The sequence below is a fragment of the Camelus bactrianus genome, unplaced genomic scaffold (genome assembly GCF_048773025.1).
Source record: "Camelus bactrianus isolate YW-2024 breed Bactrian camel unplaced genomic scaffold, ASM4877302v1 HiC_scaffold_157, whole genome shotgun sequence".
NCBI classification, from domain to species: Eukaryota; Metazoa; Chordata; class Mammalia; order Artiodactyla; family Camelidae; genus Camelus; species Camelus bactrianus.
The window spans coordinates 393485-415021 of NW_027413927.1; the positions used below are offsets into that span (position 1 = coordinate 393485).

The following is a 21537-nucleotide window of genomic DNA, read 5'->3' on the forward strand; positions in this document are numbered from 1 at the left end:
CTGGCAGGTCCTGAGGGAGTTGAACATTTGGTTTCTGAATGACCCAGCAATTCTGCTGTCTGGGCACACACCTAAGAGTACTGAAAACAAATGTCCACATAAAAACTCCTAAAGGAATGTTCGCGGCGACACTACTCATCACAGCCAAAAAGCAGAAACAACCCAAATGCCTATCACCTGATGAATGGGTAAACAGTGGGGCCCAGCCATACAGTGGAATATTATTCAGCAATAGCAAAGCATAGAGTACTGACCCAGGCCACAACGTGGACAAACATTGAAAACGTTACTCAGTGTGAAAGAAGTCAGTCACAATAGACGGTTCCACTTACATGAAGTGACTCGATTTAAATGAAATGTCCAGTACAGGCAAATCCACAGAGAGAGAAGAGTGGCTCCTTGGGGCTGGGGGAGGATGGGGAAGATGGGAATATCTGTTTATGCATACGGGGTTTCCTGTTGGGGGGAAGAAAATGTTCTAAGATTGAATGGGATGCACAATTCTGGGCATAGAGTAAAAACTGCTGTACATTTCAATGGGTGAATTGTATTAAAACTCTTAAGAAAAAAAGCACCTCGGGCCAGTACCTTCCCATAGTAAATGCAAATTGCTAAATTTTATTACAGGAAGAAGAAACTGCCCTCAGCATGAAAGCAGGAGATCAGCAAATATGAGTTAACCGAAATTGGACAAGAGCATTTCACTTGAAACAGTTGCTGAGTGTACACGAAATATTCAGAAATAGGAAAATTAGTTTCACATCACGAAGAAGCATTCTGCTTCAAATGCAGATCAAGGATTCGGCAAGCCCAGCTGCTAGAAATGACCAGAGAAGAAACCTGGTCTGTAAAACAAGCACCAGAGCCAGCAAGGAAGTTGTGATGAGGAAAGCAGGCGGCCGAATATCTGGAAGAGTTTGCTACAAATAATTTCTCCACTGAAAATTCAAAAATAAAATGAAAGTGATGTAATACTGTGTTGACCTCACGTGAATGGGCTTCCTTCGGTTCTCCACTGTTCTGTAACCCCTATTGAGAGACTCAGGAGAATCAGCATGGCTCCTAGGATTCCCCAAATGACAGCCCACCAGCACGCTGACCACCATCACATCTGCCAGAGTTGAATTGCAAAGAAGAGACCAACTTCTGAAAGGAAATGTTGACAAGGGGAGAAAAGGCTGCAGTCAGTCCTGGGACAGAGGCCCTCTGAGCAGAGGCCAGAAGGCTTCAGGTGAACTGCAGTGGCCCTGGGGCAGGAAGGGACCACGGGGGAGCATATCTCAATACTCTCCTCTCTCTCCCTTGAGTAGGAGAGATATAGCCTGCATCCTTCTCACCTGGAACTGTGGCATCTGGCTGGCAGAAGTCTTACCAGCACGGAATGATTATTCAAGACTCTGTGTAAAAAGTCAAGAAATCGAGAGGGAGTAGGGAGCCAACTCCAAGAGCCGCTCAAATGCTCCCATATTGATTGTGTATAATCAAAGGAAAAATTCATCAACAGTTGTGAGATAGTAAGGAGGAACTTTGGGAAAGACGGGATGAGGCAGAGATTGTAAAATCCACAATGAGTACAAAGGATTAGTGTATCTTTAGGGAAGACATGGGGTGAGGGGAACAAGATACATTTTTAGATATGTGAATTACAAAGCAGACCACGAGACCAGCCAGGTCCTTATTTTGGGGATAATAGACTATCTAACAGCACAGAAGCCCAGCATTTATAGCTGAGGGCCAGGGTCCTTGCTTTGCAACCAGCAGAATGCTATCTAAAACCTCAACTATGCAAGCAAAGCATTGTCTCTGCTTTTTAAGGCAAGGTGACTGGTGTGAGGATGCACAGGCACTTGCTTGCAAAGCAGTTTCTAAGCATATTTTTTCTTATCAAAGTCACAGGCGGCTGGGGTGTGTTACAGTTTGTTAAAACAATCATGGGCTTTCACATGGAACCATTATGGAGGACACCCTAGGATGACAAATCCTGCCTCTGGGTCTTTTCCTGCCATCTTCAGCCACTCTAGCAGGGTCTAGGCACATCCGTGAATAACGATCCTACAGAACCACCCACACTCTTAAATCCTGGTGCTTGAAACTTAATTTTAGCTCTACACAACTTACCGTAGAAAAGTTTCAGAAATAAAAGATATGATATCCCTTTTATATCTCATCATATTACTGATTTTTCTGATTGCTCTAAGCTGCTTCTACTTGGTAAAGCACATAATTCTACAGGTGAACTCAGTAATTTCCATTGGGCATATCTATCCATTTTGGGCTCGCTAACTTCTATTGATCAAATATCGATACACTTAATTGATTTATTTGTTTATCAATTTCAGCCGGGAGGAGAGGGAGTGTCACTCTTTTCCTCAGCCCACCCTCAACTCTTTTCTCATCAACTCAGGACTCCTGAAAACAAAACAAAGTATTTGTTTCCCTTCTACTCTTTCCACAAACACAACAGGAAACATCAGCCTGGAGAAAGAATTCAACATAAATGTTAAAACAAAAATCTACAAACCTGAAGAAACTCCATCTCCGAATCATGATACACAATGAAATGAGAGTAAGTGTGTCAGGCACAAAGCATGCGTGAGCCGGACCACCTCATTTCTATTCTTCAAAGGAAGGAAGGTTTTTGTATTCTTTTTATCATTCTTTGTCATTGTTTCTGATTATGCCAAAAAATAGTTTATGAAATAATTATGCACTGCAATAACACATTATTATTGTATCAATTATAGATGGCATTCAGAGGGGATAGGAAAACCCAGCTCTGTAAAAAATGCAAAATTTCTTCCCCTGTTAAGAACACGTATACAAAATGCAACAGAGAATTCAAATTCTTGTGGAGAGGAGCAAAAGCCACAGAACAAAAGCAAAGTCATTACAATGAGTTAATTCAAAATTCACTGGACAAACATGCTCAATGCATTCAAAGAATTTTAAAGGCACACTGCAAACCATTCACTTAATGATCTGCAGGCTAGAGGAAGCATTTCCCTCTTTAACAGACAACAGAAATCAATAGGGTGCCCCAACAAACAAGGACCAAAGAACAATCAGGTTTTTAATGTTTCTCATAAATCAGCATGTTCTAAACATCAAAATCCAGAAATTTTAAACATTCATTCAAACCACAATGAAACAAGCATTTCAAAAAAAAAAAAAAAAAAAAAAAAAAAAAACCAAAGAAACTAAGCACACAGATCATGTACATAGATTAATGAGCATGTCTTGTACCGCTGGAAGAAAGAACAGGCTATAGCCTTTTACTTGAAAAATAAAACTACTTTTAAAGATAACTGCTAAAACACATTTCATCATTCATGTTGCCTTCAAAACTCTGAGGCACTTGTATCTGATCAGAAAAGCAATTCTGAGTAATACCATGTTACAATTCAGCGCCAGTTTGCTTTAGAAGAAAAAAGAAAAGCTACTGTTTCTCAAATCCTGCACAGAGTGTGAAGTGCCTCCCGGTCTCTTTCTCCTCCCGTTTTCTAAGCTCATGCTCCCCAACCCTTCTGAAACAAGTATGACAAACTCTTATTCCCAATATGCCAAATGACAAAAGAATATCAATTTATTTGTGTAAATATATGCCTACACCGTGAACTGGAGGAGAAAGGTATCAGAAGTCTATATGGAACTTATTTCTACCTTCCTGAAATCACACACACAAACGTTCACACAGACACAGACACATACCCCCTGGATTACTGGACACTTCACAAGCTTAGGAATTCCAACTTCTAGAAGATAACTTTGTAGTTAGTTTAAAATACAATTCTGTCAGCTTTTGAAAGCCTTGATCATCTGCTAAACCATCCAAATATCAAAGAGACCCAATTAGCCTTCTCTGTAGAATGTAATTTCCATTGATGGCAAAACAGACCCTAAGAAGTACTGGATCAAAGACTCGTGTTTATCACTACCTATGATCGTTTTTAAGCACATTAACAGATTCAGAAATGTATGTCTCAACAACATTTATTCTTATTGAAATAGCATACGTGTTCAATTGTCTATACAGAGACTAGTTCCCATGATGGTGTTTAAGATCTATTTTGTGTATTGCAATACTTATTTTCAAGTGCAGACAAGGAGGGTGTGTATTACTCAGTTGTAGAGCACCTACTTAGCATGCACAATGTCCTGGCTTCAATCCCCAGTACCTCCAAAAAAATAAATAAAAATAAGTGCATATTTAAAAATAAGAATAAAGTTATAAAAAAATACAGACTAAAAACCACTGCAATCTAGCAGCTACAATTATACTAAAAAAACAAGGGTTTCTATCAAACACTGACTATATGCCAATCACAGAGACAATCACAAATCACACCTGACAACCATCACGTGTGATTCTCAGCAAACCTACTAAGTAGACACGGATGAGCAACCCGGCACTGCGGATGAGGAGACGGATCTCGGAGGAGCCGGGGACGCTGACCGTCCTGCTCCCCGCGACACCACGTCAGCCCAGGGCAAGCGCTGACAGAGATGCTCTGAGGGGACACCCAGCTGCATGGAGCCTTGGTGCACTGGGGAGTCCCAGAAAACACTCAAAACTGTTCAGTGAAGAACCAGCTCAAATATATTACATTGTGCCACATCCTTTAAACAGGGAACATGACTGAGACTTTTTGATGCCTCCGTGTCCTTTCCGCCATCATCAATTATTTGCCCTCTCAGCGCGACCAGTGATGAACTGGACCCCATATGAAGTGCACTCAGATGGCAGAGCTTTTAAAGCTGTTTTATGAAGTTTGTAAGACTCTGTCTATGCCTCACACAGGCGGTCATCCATCACTTCTCACCGGTGTGGACGTACCACATGAAATCACTCCTTTCTCCTTTTTAAAATCCCTTCATCTAATCCAGACTTTTCAACAGCAAAGCAGCAGCTCAACCACAGACAGTGGACAGCTTCTCACCAAATGGACTCGAACAGCCCATCGGACTACCTGGAAGCCCTTTTCTTCTATTAAACCCACTTCCGGGTACTTCATCATTTTCTGATTGGTGGACTTGGCCACTGACTGGCCAACTCATAGAGCTCCCAGCCTCACATCCGGGGGTGGGAGAGGACCCTGCTGTTTGGAGAAATCATTGAGGAAGGTGGACATCCTCCAGCCAGGTCTGCACAGGTAGAAGTGCGACAGTGTGCTCAGAAATTATACCGTTAGCATCCCTGGGCTCCCATGGACTGGTTTCACAATAACCAAACTCATGACACACTGATGCAAGAAAACCAGAAACTTATTAATGTAACAGAAGAAGTGAAACTATAAACCAGACTGAAATATCAGAGTTCAACCATGAGTACATTTTCTCCTCCACGGCCCAATCACGGGCAGGCAGTCACATGGCAACCATGGACAGAAGCAGAGCAGGAAGGGTTTGTAGATTAACTCAATGGACTAAATTTCTGTTATACGAACAGATCTACTGCCTAGAAAATAATTAACGCTAATCACAGTGCACAATTTGTGGACAGTGGCCGAGACATGACAGTGAGCACCTGAGTAACTCTCCTTTCCCTGTCCTTTCTGGGCTAACTGATGCAAAGTGGTACAAAGATTCAGGGATGCAGATACCTCTAAACACCCAAAGCCCATCTCTGGGAGCCTCAAAATCAGAGAGCCAGGGTTTAAATACCAGCTCTGCCACTTACTAGCTCCGTGACCTTGGCCAACTTACCCTCTCCGTGCCGAAATTTCCACACTGTAAAATGGGATAACAATCAAACCTTCCTTACTCGCTTGTTGAGAAGATTGAAAGATTCATTTCTGTAAAACGCTCAGAAAAGAATGTAGCACATTTTTGGTGTTCAACAAATGTCAACTTAATATAAAAGTGATTTACAAGTCTCCCTTCTAATAATATTATGTGTTTCCTGGCTAGTATAAGTCCCTAAGAAAATCCTTATTTCTCCTTTTATGAACTCTTGGGGAGCACCCTCCCATTCCATCCCACCACCTGTTTAAACTAGGGAGGGGATGCCTCCTCCCCACTCCTCTGGGCCATGGAGAGTGCTTCTCCCTTCATACCCCTGGCCGCTGGATCACAGCTATCCCTCGTCACACTAACAGGGTGAGGTGTGAGTCCGGGGAGACAAGCAGGGAATGTGAAACCCTACCTTTCCCTCCAGTGTTGGTCACCATTGGGAAGCACCTGGGATGCTCAGCTCCATGTCAGGACAGCCCTGTGCATGAAGGGGCAGGTCCTCTCAAGGGAAGGCTCGCTGTGGCCCAGAGCTACCTGGGACAGGGTGAGTCTCTAATTCTGGGACACAGTATCATCACACGCATTTTCCCACAGCCCTGAAGTTCATGGAGAACGTGGCTTCATCAGTAACAAAGAAGACATTTGTCGCCTGCCTACTCTTTTGTGTCATCTCTCAGTTGGCTGCTGGAGACAACATGCATATAAGTATTGGATCCCCTTAGGCCCCAACATATATGAAGTAACAAAAAATTCTGTGGCTTAACGTTGGTTCAGGGCGACTGTGTAACAGTTCTGACTCTGCTGATGCTTAATTATGGGTATAGGAACTATGGAACCTCCTCAAATATCTTTCATTATAAAACCAGCTTTTCTTGTTTTCCTGTTTCTTAGTAATTGCCAAAGACTATAAAATGATGGCTTCACACCAAACAGCAGCTAAAGTTTATGAGCCTTCTTGACATACCCACTGTGTTAAACACTTTATATAATTTCTAATTCTCACAATTCTACAAAGCAGATACGAACGTCCCAATCTCACAGACGAGGGAAAAACTCAGAACGAACTGACTCAGGCTCACGTGGCTCAGTGGCAGCGCGTGCACGCAAACCCAATTCAAAACACTACACCCCTTCGTATATGTACCAAATCTCCTACCACCAATTAACACACAGCGGCGGGGTCAATACTCAGGGAACTCAGTACACTTTTCAGCTTTAATGTGCTACAGAGGCCGCTACTAGCTGTTTTATAAATTCCCAGCTCACTGGTTTCTAACACTGGAAGAAAAGTCCGATTTTGCCATTGTTTACACAGCAAGTCTGAGATGTTCACAGCGAGATGACAGAATAAAACTAAAATATAAGCAGAACAATTTTTCCAGGTATACAGACATAATGGACATTGTGCTATTCTGAAGCATTAAGCAAAGAAATCAAAACAAAATAACGTTGTTTAAGCCTTCTTTAACAAACAGGAAAATTAAGACGGTAAGAAGGTGCAACAAGCGCCACTTATGGCTAAAAAGACCTTCCAGGTTGCCAGGAAGCATGCAACACAAAAATTGCCTGTAGGATCAGAAACGAGAATCAGATAACTAAAAGCTTCTGTAGCACATACTGCACTTTGCTTCGGGGGAAGGGAGGGTAACTCAGTATTTAATCTGATATTGCTAATACTCCTGAATATAAACAAAAGACACAGGCTCATGGAAACTCATCTTAGAAGAGGAAAGAATCCAGTCCAGCCACTTCATTTTACAGGAGGGGAGACTGAGACATGGGATCTGTCCTCCTTGCAATCGGCAGCAAATCTCTCCTAGGCCTCATGTCTTGCACTGTAGCAAAAACGAACACATCTGTACTAGGCCTATATTCATAAAAGTCGCGTCTGTATTTTTCCGAAAGTAGGTTATCTAAGTATCTTGCAACATACTTCTCAAAAAGCCAGGAAATCATACGTTTGTTGAAATACAAAAACATTTATATACATAATAAAACAGCATGAGCTTTATTCTCCCTATTAAAAAATTACATGTCAAATCAATATTTTGATATTTTAAACCTGTTAAGAGTGCAGGAAAAAAGATCAAAATTTTCTTTAATCACAAAAGAGAGAAGCTTATTCCCTGAAAATGATCAATGGATTTTTCTAAACTTAATGAATCTGGTCAGAATCCATCGAATTTAAATGTCTGAGTGGATGGTTACACGGCAACATGACATCTGAGTTCTAACAATACACATTCTGTGTAAATAATCTTCAAGGTCGTCTGCTTAAGGCAATTTACTAGTCCCTGTCTCACTAGAATGATACAGATTTCATTAAAACTTCATAGTGCACTAAAAAATAAATGAATCCTTGTTACTTTATGCCATATTCATATATATCATATATATACATATTAAATATGCATCAGTAATAAGCCACCCTCTTTAGTATTCAGAGTTGATCCTTCTAAAATATCTGTCATTGTGACAGCACATTTTTACTAAGCACCCCTTGGGTTCTTTGTGTACAAGGCTACTAACTCACAGTCAGACAAGTTAAACGATATTACTCAAATTTCACAAAACAGGAAATGTACTTAAGCCATGAAAACAACTTATATATACATCATCAGGAAAGAAAAGAATAAAGATTTTCTTAAAATATTCACTGACAATCTTTTTTCCATATTAAGACTACATAAAACCAATTCGGTCTTTGTAAGTATTTCTGTCAATAAGGGCCACTAGGGAAAAACAAGTAACATCAGCAGTGGTTGGACTTTCCAAGCCCCCTTCTCTTTTGCACTATAATTATTTTTAATGTTTTGTTTTTAGTGCTTACAGAGCACTAAAATACATAAAAATTAACTTTTTATGCCACTACCTGAGAATTAAACATCTGTGAAAATATACAATTTTAATTTATGCCACTCTGTCTCACATTCTCACTGGTGTCTCTCCTTTGAAGGCCTCATCAGGCTGAGATCACTAAAATTGGCCATTTATGGAGTCTCAGGAGTTCGGGTAACCACTCAACGGGTGGCTGATTAGAGGAGCAATTGAGAATGCATTCTGTGCAGCCTGGGTTCCAGCACCGAGCTAGCCACCGCCAGCTGCGTGTGATTTGGGACAAGCTGCTCCATCTCTCAATCCCTCAGCTGCAAAAAAGGAGACACTGATACCTACCGTCAAACACCTGCTATGAAGTAAAACATGAGGAAAGCATTTTAGCCTTAGGTAGGGGTCCACTCAGAGTGAGTTTGGTCATTATGATGATGAGGATGTCTGTTAATAAATTGAGCTAGACCAAAAAGGAGAAATCACCTTAAAGGAGAAACATTTTAAGCCAATGAGCATTTCCTTTTGGATGCATTGCAGAATATTCTATTCATTTTTTAATAAACCAAGTTTTGTCCATTAATAATAGATTTACAGGTTCATGGACAAGTCTCCAGAAAAAGAATTAGAGGCCTCTAACCTCTGAATACTAAGAAAGTAAATTTTAAAAAAAATCTGGGGGGAGATTATACCTCTTTTGGGAGAGTATGTGCTTAGCATGCATGTGGCCCTCAGTTCAGTCCCCACTAACTCCATTTAAAAACTTTTTTTTTAAGAAATGGAGAATTAAAGCAAAAAGATGGAGGAATACAGAATTTTTTTAGAGACTCACCTCAGATTTAAGATGGGGAAAAAACCATCCATTTCTCAGAGGAAATCTTGAGAACTATGTAAACTGAATCTGAGATGTCTAGTCTTCTAACATTATTCATGAATTCATATTACCAAGTCTTAAAACTACCTGATAACCCACAGTTGTGATACTGATCATAACAGCTGCCAACACGGATCTAGCTCTGGCTAGGAATGCTCTGTTCTGACATCTCTGCCCCTGAGGCCTCACCAGGCTGAGAGCACTAAATTCGGTCATTCATGAGCATCTCGTGTAAGTCCTCCCTTTGTGCTCCTCACTCTCCCCTCACCAGCCCCTCTGAGGGAAACACTGTTATCATCTTCCGCACCCGCAGATAAGGTCACTGAGGCACAGAGACTAAACCCTTTCCAGGTCATATTGGCATTAAAGGACGTCTGTATTTCTGCTGTTTTGCTTTAGACAAAGGAATCTGAGATATCAATTCAAGGGAGACTGTTAAATAATCAAATCTGTCAGGTCTTCACCTCAAGGAGCATTTACTATAAATTCCTGATGTAGGATGAGGCTGCCGCCACAAACTGACTCAGCTTGAAATTAATATCCAAGATGAAGCAGCGGATACACGTAAATATTCACGATTGTCAACTCCGCTCACGGGTCTGGGCCCTTCACTGCCTGAACGGGGGTGAATACTCCACCCGTGTCAGGGAGGGAAGCGTGGCTTTTCCAGATCTCCCCAAGGCTTCACGGGCTATTTCCCCCCACAGACTGTCCTCAACAATTAAAAAGCTCTCAAGATTTTTACACCATGCAAAAGTGAAATACATTTCTGCAGATGGAGCACTTTCTCAGGCTTAAACTTATTTTGCCTACACTCAGCAGGGGGGGGGAAAAGAAACAAGACTCTGCAAAGTCTCTGATTCTCAACACTCACACTAGTAGAAAGGCCACTGCACAAGATGTCTCTTCAGAGTGCAGGGTGAGAAGAAAATAAAGCCTCCCCCAGCACAGGCACTCCCAGAGACAGAGCTCAGCAGTCTTCTGCACACTCACGGTTGTGCAGCCCTCATCACCATCTATTTCCAGAACACTTCATCACCCCAAAAGTATCCCCCTGTCACTAGCAGTCACTCCCTAACCCCCCTCCACCTAGCCCTTTGCAACCATCACCTGCTCTCCGCCTCTGCATGTGCCTATTCTGGGCATTTCAGATCACTGAAGTCAACAATATATGGCCGTTTGTGTCTGCTTCCTCTCACTTAACATGCTGTTGTCAAGGCTCGTCCATGTTGAAGTGGTATCAGCATCTCTCTCTTTTTTTTTTTTTTTTGAAAACTTTAAAGTTTATTAGAGGGTTGTAAGTAATATCAAAAAGAGTAGAGTGGAGCATAAGTGATTGTGTTTCAAAGGGAAAAGGGCGGGTTGAGCAGTGAGAGTGGACTTCCCAGAAGAGGTGGCCTTTTTCATTTTCCTCTTTTTCTTTTTTATTCACTCTTACGTCTGAATAATGTTTCACTAAATGGAGATTCTACATTCTGTTCATCCATTCAGCAGCTATGTATGAACGAGGTCCAGAAGGATGAGTGTAAGAGGCGACTTGCAGGGATGGCATTTAAGCAAAGGGCAAGATGTGCTTTCAAAAAAAAGCCAACAAACAGAGGCGCAAGGAAATTCAGTGCGTTTCTGAGCAAAGTGCATGCTTGCTTCGGCAGGACAGCCGTGCAGGCCTGGGGCGGATATTGGCAGGAATCATGGCGTGGGAGTCACCTGAGAAGACTCCCCACTGCATGCAGCTCAGCCAATTCTCCTCCCTCATCCTGTATTGTTAGAGCCATGTTTCTAGGTTTCTCTTATTTCAAGTAATAGCACTTTAACTACATATCTGATCATCTGCATCAGACCACTTTACCTCCAAGGCACAGAAAATTATTCACTAACCGGAGCAGCTCCAGGACATAACGGTGATGGATTAGGGAGTCCTGCAGCATCCCAGCCTGCATGCACAAACCCCACATGTGCCCTGGTGATGTCCGGAAAATTAAACGCATGGAAATATCTCACTGCTGGTACACGACATCTGCCCTCAAATTGCCCCAAAATCATGCTGGCAAAGCACTACTCAGCCCTCTCACTACAAAAGAAAAAAAATGCTAAGAAGGCAAATTTAGGCTCTTCCATTGAAAACCAGCAACCATCAATGCCAGTATCTGAGCTGGAATGCTCCTGACTTCTAAAACCACTGCGCCGTTACTTTTCAAATGTGGAAGTCATATATGTATTCCACGTAGATGATATTACAGTAGGATTTTTCTTTTCAAAATTTCCAGTTGCAACATTAGCACAAGAAAGTTTATGTTTCAGCTTTAAAAAAATCAATTATCTTCCACTTTCATAATTTTGAACCTATTATTATTTTATAAATGGAGCTATGCTGCATAATATAAACAAACTGTTTGAATTCTGCAAACAAGACCTTTATGACCTCACTATTTCAGAGCAAACTTTAATGATGTTTTGAGAAGTGGGGCCTTGGTTGCTCACTAACAGCTCTTTAAATACTGACAAGGATGTGCTATTAAGTAATGCAAAGGCTCTAACTCCACATTAGCTCAGAAACCAAAGAAACTACACCAAAGCCTTACTTTATCATTTTTAAATTTTGCTATTCTTTTGAATATTAAATTTCTTAAAAGATATGATTTTTTTTTGAGAAAGACAACAGCTGTATTAAATTTCCTCTCACCAAGAAAGCAATCTTTATCAAGAATAAATACCCCATGGAAATCGAAATGACGGGAGGTTTCTAGCTAAGTGAACATGCAGATCTGAACAGAAATCTAAATCCTATCAGATCTCACTCGAACGATCTCAACGAAGTCCTGGGCTACCCTGGAACTTAGCTCTTCTGTTCCAAAAGTTGGCTGAGCTAAGATCATCACACAAGGCAGGGAAGGAGAGAAGAGGAAAGTCCACCTGGCAGCCTCCATCTCTTTTCTTCCAGCCAAAAGTCGCCTCTCGGGTGACCCCGATAACAAGCCCTCCCCATAAGGAAATCCGGCATCCACACTGCCCCTGCCGTCCACAAGCAGCCCTGACGCCCCTCTCCCAGCCTGTGAATGGTCTTCTAGTGGCCCCCCCAGTTGATGGCACCCTCCCCCTCTTCCCCGCTACACACACACACACACACACACACACACACACAGAGCAACGGCAGCCTTCCCAAATCACAAAGTTGATTACATCACTCCACTTCAAACCCTTCAGAGGCTCCCTGGTGGAATTCTAGCCCCGCCCCAACACTGCTCACCCAGCCACACCCCAGTTCCCAGGTCCCCAGTGACCTCAGGGACCCCCTGTCCTGCTTCTACTTCCCACTTGCCACCAGGCTCATTTTGATTGTTTCCCAAGGAAGACTTCCCTCCCTCCAACCTCCGCAACTTGTTCCTCTATTCCTAGAACATTCTAGGCTAAGTCAACTTCTGACACTGCTAAGCTCACAAGAAGCAAATACATTTTGCTTACTAATGTGGGTCCACCCTCTCTCCCCTAGACACAGAGAAGTGCGCGTGTTATGAATAAATGAATGACGGGGTGGGTCTCAAAGGGACAGACAGACCTGCTCTCGCCCGTCCCGACCCTTCTGTCTGTAGAATATCAGAAGCAAAACCAGAAGTACCTTTCCTGAGGGTCACTTCCTGCTGACACCCTTCACTGCCTCCAGTGTCTGTTCAAATAAAACCCAACGTCTTCCAAAGCCCTTCACCCCAGGCTCTCTCCAGGGTCCTCCCCAGCAGGGGAACACTCCACCCTGGACCACACAGGGCACTCTCACCAGGTCCCCACCCCATAAGCCTCCAGGCCTCTGCCCGGGCTGCACCTGCCACCTGAGCCACACTCTTGACTCCTTCTCCTGGCTGACCCTTACTCTGTCCTCACGATTGAATGTAGAGCCCATTTCTTCCAGGAAGTCCTCTCTGATAATGTCCTTTAGGTCTTGGCAGGGCTCCATCTATAGGAACAGTACATGGTGACCAACTGGGTGTTTGTCCGCTCCTTTGAAACCACGAACTCTTGGGGGCCACGTGGGAAGGAGTGAGAGATTACAAGAGGGGTGGGGGAAGCAAAAAGCAAAAATCACAGCCCAAGTCCCAAATTCAAGGATTCTTTCTCAGAAAAAAGTATAAACTATTTCACACGTGTACAATTTGGCTACTATTTTTGTGGCTTGTGGACAGCAAGAGCTTGGAGTTCTAGTCCAAAACCCAGATTACATGCAAAGAAATGTATATATTCACATCCAAAGGAAACCAGAGCTGCTCAACAACAGTTTGCAGTTAGAATAGAAAGGAACTTTGATAAAGGCAATCTCTCTCTCCCTCTTCTTTCTTTTCTGGCATCATATAATTTTAGAAGTATTTGCGTGACTAAGAGATGGCTACAGCCCGTGATTCTGCACTGGAGTGTTTGGGGCTGAGGAAGCCCAGATTACATTCACTGCGTAAATGCAATCACGCCAACACACTGATAGGTGCCGTGGTGGTGGAGCTGATGTTCCAAAGCAGGTAACCTTACTCTGTAAGAGAACTCTAAATAGAAAGTAAGAATTGCAATGTTCTGTACTCAATTTCATTTGATATATGGGTCATTAACTGATAGAATATCTGCACTAATGTAACCCAAAAATAAATTGTCAACGTCGATTTTCTTCATCTGACCATTTTATGCTAACTTTGGGTATCAAACCCTCACTCCATATGGAAAGCTCAGGCCTACGCTGCAGCAGTTACATCCCTTGGAAGAAAGCCGATCAAGGGAGAACTGGAGAGTTTCCCTTCAGAAGCTGCTAATGCTGGTTTTGCACCTGTACGTCATTTGCAACCACGTCATCGTCAAGGAGTAAGACCTTACCTCTGTGGGGCGAAAAGCACTGCGGTGCTTCTGAACCATCAAACAACACTGAGCTTTGTGAAACTGTCCTGAGGCACTTAAATCGTATTTTTTGTGAAAGGCTCCAAAACTGACCCAATTCACCAATCCAGGTACAACAGGGAGGTACCGGAATTAGTAGAGAGAACATGACCTTGAAGTCTGACAAGGCCCTGCTTGAATCCTGCTACAGCATTTACTAGCGGCTAAACGGACCAATTCCTTAACCCCTCTGAGAAGGCTTCCCAATCCGCAAAAGGGGGCTGCCACCGCCCAACTGGGAGGCATGGATGAGAATGCAACACACAAGTAGGGCTGCCGACTGGTACCTGACACGGGGCCTGACTAGCTTCCCTCCGCTGCCCTTCTCCCCCTTTAAACTTGCACTGTTCCCCCTGGTAAGGATCAAACCCCTGGAAAAGACTGCCCGAATCTTCTGTGTATCCCTGGATACATGCGTTACCCTTAGGAGGCCAGAAAAACAACTGCCTCCTCCCCAGTCACTATCAATGTTCTTAAGAGTCTGGGTATTTTTAACTCAATTTTTCAGGGAGACTATTCCAGAACTTTGCAAGCACCATTCTCCAGGTTGGCTCCCCTCCCAGCGCCCATCCCTTCTCACCTCAGATCCTCTGTCTGATTGCCTTCTGTTCATTGGAAAGCGAGTCCAGTAGGGTGGCGACTCCCAAGGACGCCCTCCCTCCCTCACAGGTGAGTGTGACTACTTTCTCCCCACTCCAACTCCAGCTTCTTAGAAGTCTACCCTCCCGGACCCTGCAGACTCTGCATCTTCCCAAGACACACACGTGGCCACGACCCTCCTTTCAGATTTCTTCCAGGCTGGCCCTGCCCAAACCCCGGCCCCTTAAGGATAAATGGCATTAGTCTGAAAATCGCAAACGCCGCAGACTGACACACCAAAGCTGCATGGTCTGGGCTTTCCTCCAACCCAGGCACAGCCCTGCCCCGCCTCAGCCTCAGTCTGCACCTCTCGAGATGATCTAATTCACATGCGTGGCTGTGAACACCAGCTGAGAATGACGACTCCCAAAGTGTATCTCTAGTCCGGCTCCTTCACCTGAGCCCCAGGGCCATAGACCCGAGTGCCTCTTTGAAGTCCTAACTTGGATGAAAAATGGCATCTTAAAAATGCCTCATGTCCGCCATTTACTCTGGAATTAGATTCCTGGCAGGTACCTCCCAGACACCCCATTTTAGTAACAGCCCCAGCACCCACCTATGTGTTTGAGGTCACATTCAATTTCCACTGTTCCCTCCCCCAAGCCCTGCCCTGGAATCAGTCCTGTTATATCCGTCGCTAAGCTCATCTCAAGTCTGGTTCTGCAGGGACCACGGCCAGAACCCCACAAGCTCACAGCATGGTGCACTGAGTCACAGTCCTCCAAAGGGTGCTCCCTGGAGGGGGAGGCATCTCCTGCCACTGGTCACCTCAGAAGGCACTGTATTCTCACAAAGGAGGCCCAGGAGAAGGGACTCAAGGTTCTCCCGTGGTCTGAGATTTGAAGGGCCCGAGGTGTGGGGGAGCTCCTAATTAGCAGACACACTTGCCAGTAAGCAGACGAGGATGGAGGAACCCAGGCAAGCCTGTTCTCACTCCGACCCCTGGGCTCTCGGGAGCCACGGGAAAGGCCTGTGTCCAGGGCATAGCCCGGCCATCACAGATCCCAGCCTGCATTTGCCAACCCGGACAGACTAGACTCCTTCTACTTGCGACATTTACTTCTGATCTGTTCCCCACCCACAATGTGATGGACTCATTCAGATATTATCTCCTGTCTGAAGCGAGACAAATTCAGTGAAAAATGAAGTATCCACATTTGGACCAGAGCATGAAAGGAGAAACAAGGCCTCATGGTCAGCATGATGGTGGTGGCCAAACACTTTCACCGGGTGAGATGAACCATGGTGGGGGTGAGAATCCAAGGTCCTAGGTCGGCCAAAGCATCTTCCTTCACAGTTGACTGGGGTGTTGGAGACTCACTACAGCAAACTAACGACAAGGCCGACAGTGGTGGACGTCAGCTGCAACAGACACGAAGTCAGCTATTTACTGCCAACATGGGTTAAAAGTAAAGGTCGGTGCAGGGAGGCCTGCAGGGCTGCTGAGGCAAACCACAGACCCGGCTCTGAATGCCCACTGGCTGGAGCAGGGTGGAAGCTACGGTCCCCTTTAGCAGTCCCTATGTCCACCAGATCCAGGTGAGCCAGCTACTTAGGAGAAGGACATGTTGTCCTGATACTCAGAAAAACCAACCTCGTAAAGGGAACAAAAGAGTGGCATGGATTTTAAACCCACTTCTGCCCCTTTATGAAGGCAAAGTAAAGTAAATGGCACGGGAAGTAAAATGCAAAAAAAAAAAAAAATTAAATAACAAAACGGTGACTGCTTCCTCCAGCAGCTGCTCACCCCCGAACCTGCCACTTCCTCACCAGTGACCGCGGGCCAGGCAGCACCGTCACGCACGTCACACAGCGACAGCCAGGAGCCGAGTGCCAAGCACGTTTGTGTAAAAGAAGGAATCGAGCAAGATGCTGCAGAATTTGACTTTACAAGTTTAAATACTCCATGAAAAACATCCCTCAGCAGCCACCTAAATGAATTCGCATCTCACTTCTTCAAAACAATCAAACAAATTTAATAAGGGCGCATTTGTCACCAAATATAAGGAGGACAAAACTGGTTCCTTAAAGCAAGGATTTTAAGAAGTATCAAACACCAGTGGGTGATGTGCTAAAAAAAAATAGAAAATAAAAAGATGACAAGGATAATACATGGATCATGGCAGCTGTTAAGTTTTTGCTTTTTAAAGCGATGGAGAAGCACGGAGGGCGACCTAGCTATTTCCAATGCAGGGTGTGCACAGCCCACATTTTCAGACGCAACAACATGCTCACAGGGCTGTACAAGAGAAAAAGGAATAAAGAAAAAGGAAAAGAGGAACAAGAGAAAATTAGAAACACACAAGAACAAAAATGACTTTGACAGCACGTACAAGAATTTACGTGAGTGTGTGAGGCCAGGGACGCGGGGATGGTGTGACCCACCCTCACCTCCTGCTCCAGGGAGAGCAGGGGCCTGAGGGGAGCGGCGCTGCCGGGGGACACCAACGTGGTCAGCGCCCCTAACCAAAACTCCACATACAGGCAGGTCTTAAGCTACAAATTGTGGTCACATTTCAGGCTGGACAGTTTTACGCACTTCCACCAAGAGTAGCAGGAGAGAATTAGGCTCTGTTCCTGCACCAAAGCATTGTTTAAAAAATTAATGTCTGCGGAATAGTAAAAGCAACAATGGAGTAAAAGTGACTGGAGGAGAACGTGCTTGACCCGAGCTCACTGGCCGCGTTATCTCACTGACGTTCAGATGCTGGCTGAGCCCTTACGGTACCAAAACAGACAGACGCACCAGGAGGGAGGTTTAATGCGCTGCTATATTTTGATGGCGGGAGCCATGCCTGGTACACGAGGTTCTGGGTAAACAATGGTGACTGTGTCAACCACTATGGGCTAAGCACATATCCAGCTACTCCGCCAAATCCCAAGGGCAGACTTCAAAAGGCAAAAACAAGCAGGAATTCTCTGGTGGGTCCGCAGACTCAGAGCCAAGCAGTTGCTGAGCAAAAATGTCACCAGTGCCTCCTGTGACAAAAGAGGAGGCACTGGCCTGGTGGCTGGCGCAGGGCTCCAGGCTTCCACTGCTCACCCACCAGTCTGTCCAGAGGGAGAACATGGTCCCTGCTTACATTGCACTGATGCACCTACCTTGACTGACGCCTGGGGGATCAGCAGGATGTGACATGTGAGGTGAACGGAGCCAGCCTCGGTGGAGCACGGTGCTGGCAGCTGTGCCCTCAGCAGTGCCCAGGCTCCTAAACCTGACACCTCATCTCCAAGGAGCAGATGGGGAGCGCGGGCATATAGATCACAGGGCCCTGTGAGGACAAGAACAGATCATGGCCACGACATGCCTTGCCCCTTCCTTAAGCATGTCCGGGAGGAACAGAAAATTCATCCAGAGCCCGCTAGGCACCTCACGCAGGTGGGACTCGGGTCCTCTTGCCTATCACTCACAGGGCTGTTCTGGATATTCTTTTTATCAATTCTCTGGCATCTTCTCCTCCAACTTACCAACAACCAGAAAGTAGAATCTGATCTTAGTTAAGTTCAAGAATCACAGAATACCGCCTCCACAGTGGGCCCGGCAGCACGTGCCAGGTCGCCCGACCATCACCTGTGGGACCGCCATGAGCCCTCTCCAGACTCAAGGCCCGAGGCCGTAGGCCGGGGGTACACAGATTCCCTCACTCTCCCCAGCAAAGGGGGACCACCTCTCGGCCAAGGCATCTCACCCTCTCCTGCCCGAGGGACAGCACAATAGATACACGGGGAAACAGAGCAGAAGTTGGGGGGTTAGGCAGCCCAGAAGAGCTCGTCTGTAATTCCGAGGCAAAGTGGGGCCGTTGACTTAATCACAGGGACAAAGTGAGGATGATCATTTCTCTGCTCTTTCCCATACTCCGTGATACGCCTTTCCCTGCATAAGGAGTTCATTCGGAGGTCCCTGGCGGTGTTTCTGATGTCCTAACATGGCATGCTGGCTGTCGGGCAGGAAGAGAGGGCCTGAGCCGAACAGGTGCTGAGCCTGGGAGGCAGGAGACACTGGCTCCAAGCCAGCTCAACCAGCGTCTCGTTCTGCCTCTCGGGATTCAGCATCTCATCTATAAGCAAAGGGATGAGACTGTCCCAGGAAAGGCTGCCCAACAGAAATGAAATGAGAGCCATGTAAAGAAAGTTTCCCAGTTGCCACATTTAAAACGGTAAACAAAGAAACAAACCAACAAACAAAAAACAAGTACTAGAAACTGATTTTAAGAACATATCTTACATAATCTACTGTATGTAAAATACTATCATTTTGACATGTAATCAATAGAGGAAGTAACAAGATAGTTTATATGCTTTTAGTAGACAAGCCTCAGCGTCTCATGTGCATTTGAACTACAGCACATCTCAGCTCAGACCAGCCTCCTCCCCAGTGCTCCTAGCATCACTGGCTGTGGCTACTCTATTGAACAGCAACTCCAGGGGTCCCACCAGGATCCTGGCTGAAAAGCAGGAGTAAGTGCTCTAACACTATCACTAAAAGGATCTCTCTGAAACAAAGGCGGATTCACTTTTAAATGTCTGTAAACTGGCGGGCTGCACCTCCCTCCACCCTTGGATACAAGACAGTCCTATTCCGTGCTGATCCCTTTCTGGATGGAAAGAAACCCGGCACACAGCCAGGGTGAACTGGCCTCCAGGTAAACTTACCTTCTGTCTGTGTCCAGTCCCATGAAGTCCTCCTTCTCAAACGGCATGCAGAGGAGTGGGATCTTGTCCCCAGACTTGTCAGGGGCCCCATCCAGCCACTTGGACTTGAGCAAGATGAAGAGTGACTCAGTGAAGTCCTCGATCCTCTTCACCACCCTGCAGTCCTCGTAGATTGAAGGCCACGTCGTTGCGCGGCTGCTTGGCTACCTCCCCATGCAGCACAAAGACAAATAGTTGAGAGTCATTAAATGTGGTGCCATACAGCTCCTCTGCACGTGGAGCTTCTCGAAGGCCTTGGCCGAGAGGCAGTCGGTAATGGTGACAAGGCCCACGACCTTGCAGTGGGTCTGGAAGCCGCTCCATCCATTCTTGGGCACATAGTGGTGCCTGTAGTGCATACAGAGTGCGCCCTGGGAGCTGCACGGGCTGATCTGGCTCACCAAGGAGATTCGCTTATAGATGCAAAAGAAATTCTCCTCTGAGATGATCCCCACTGGTTTGACCACCATGGGAAGAGTCTCATAGTCTTCAGCACACTGCACGTAGTCAGGGATGCTCATGTTGCAGGCCCTGCCGAGAGGGGAGAGGAGATCGAGGTAAATATTGTGCTGTGGGCTGCGGGTGCCTCTGGGTTGCGGTGACCTGGTGTGTACCAGCCAGAAGGCAGGGGAAGCCCAAGCAAATCCAGGGGTACAGTTTGTCCTTCAGAGCCTGCACATGTCTACCATAGCCCGGATCACTTTACCCAGCTTTTGGTCTAGGCTTCCTGCCCCTGCAGAGAAGGGTCATTTCTTGTTTTCTGTTTCAAAGCACCTAGCAAGGCCCTGATGCAAAGTCACTGCTCAAAAATGTGGAATAAAGAAATGAAAAAAGGAACTGCTTTCCGCAACCCCCTTCAGCAGAATATAAAGAAAAGGACAACAGTAGGAGCAAAGGATCTGGATTTCAATTCCAATTTATTTGAACCCCTAAGCTGCAGAATAATGGATAAGAAAACTTGCCTTGGGGAGGAGGGTACAGTTCAGTGGTAGAGCACGTGCTTAACATGTACGAGGTCCCAGTACCTCATTTTAATAAATGAAACAAATAAATAAACCTAATTACCCTCCTCAAAAAATACTTTTTAATTCAAAATTCAAAAAACACCTTGCAATTGACACAACATTGTAAACTTCACTATACTTCAATTAAAAAAAAAAATCCTTGCCTTACAAGAATATATCTGGATTTCTGAAGTTTGCAAATGTAAAATGCCTAGGGTACCACCTGCATAAAAAGGGGTGACTACAAATTTACTATCCCTCCTTTATGAGCTATATTTCCTTCGGGGGGGGGTTATAACCTCTCAGAGCTAATTTTCTCAGATTTAAAAAAAAGTAAATATTACCTGATTCTCAGTACTGCTGAAGAATCAGATAACCCTATGAAAGCATCTGACCCACAGAGTTTACTCAATAAATGTTTGTTGAATGAATGAATAAACAAGCAAAATGAATGCTGCTCCCTGCCACAGACCATCATAATGGTGCTGCTTGGAAATCCCAAGCCCATGTTCCACCCGTCTCTACACTAACCATGTGGGTGACCTGGGCAGGCGTGTGTGCTTCTCTAAGCCCCAGTTTAATCGTGAATAGAAATGATGGCAATAACACAAACCTCAAATTGTTAGTGAGTCAGTAATGAATCGTACCCCAACTTTGCAAGATGGAACCATTAAGGAAAACTGGGAAAAGGGTCCATAGGCCCTCTCCATATTATCTCTTACAACTACATGGGAATCTACATTATATCTCAAAATAAAATTTCTTCTTTTTTAAAGAAGCTATTGAGGTTAAATGTGCTCACTGTCTCAAAAAAGGAACACACAGAAAAAATAGGACAATGCCCAGCACATGAGATACACTCAG

The 21537-nt window shown here is 44.9% G+C and overlaps 1 protein-coding gene across 13 annotated transcripts in view; it reads right to left on the minus strand.

Moving 5' to 3' along the window:
- LOC141576681 (trafficking protein particle complex subunit 9-like) overlaps positions 1 to 21537 on the minus strand; it is a 145767-nt gene that overhangs the window by 39339 nt on the left and 84891 nt on the right. For 11 of the 13 annotated variants that reach the window (XR_012505096.1, XR_012505095.1, XR_012505092.1 and 8 more), the window contains 2 exons: positions 19631 to 20200; positions 18080 to 18249 (listed from right to left, as the gene is read on the minus strand). The gene's annotated coding sequence lies outside the window, so the exon portion shown is untranslated. The remainder of the gene's footprint in view (positions 1 to 18079; positions 18250 to 19630; positions 20201 to 21537) is intronic. The other 2 variants (XR_012505101.1, XR_012505097.1) reach the window with 1 other exon arrangement.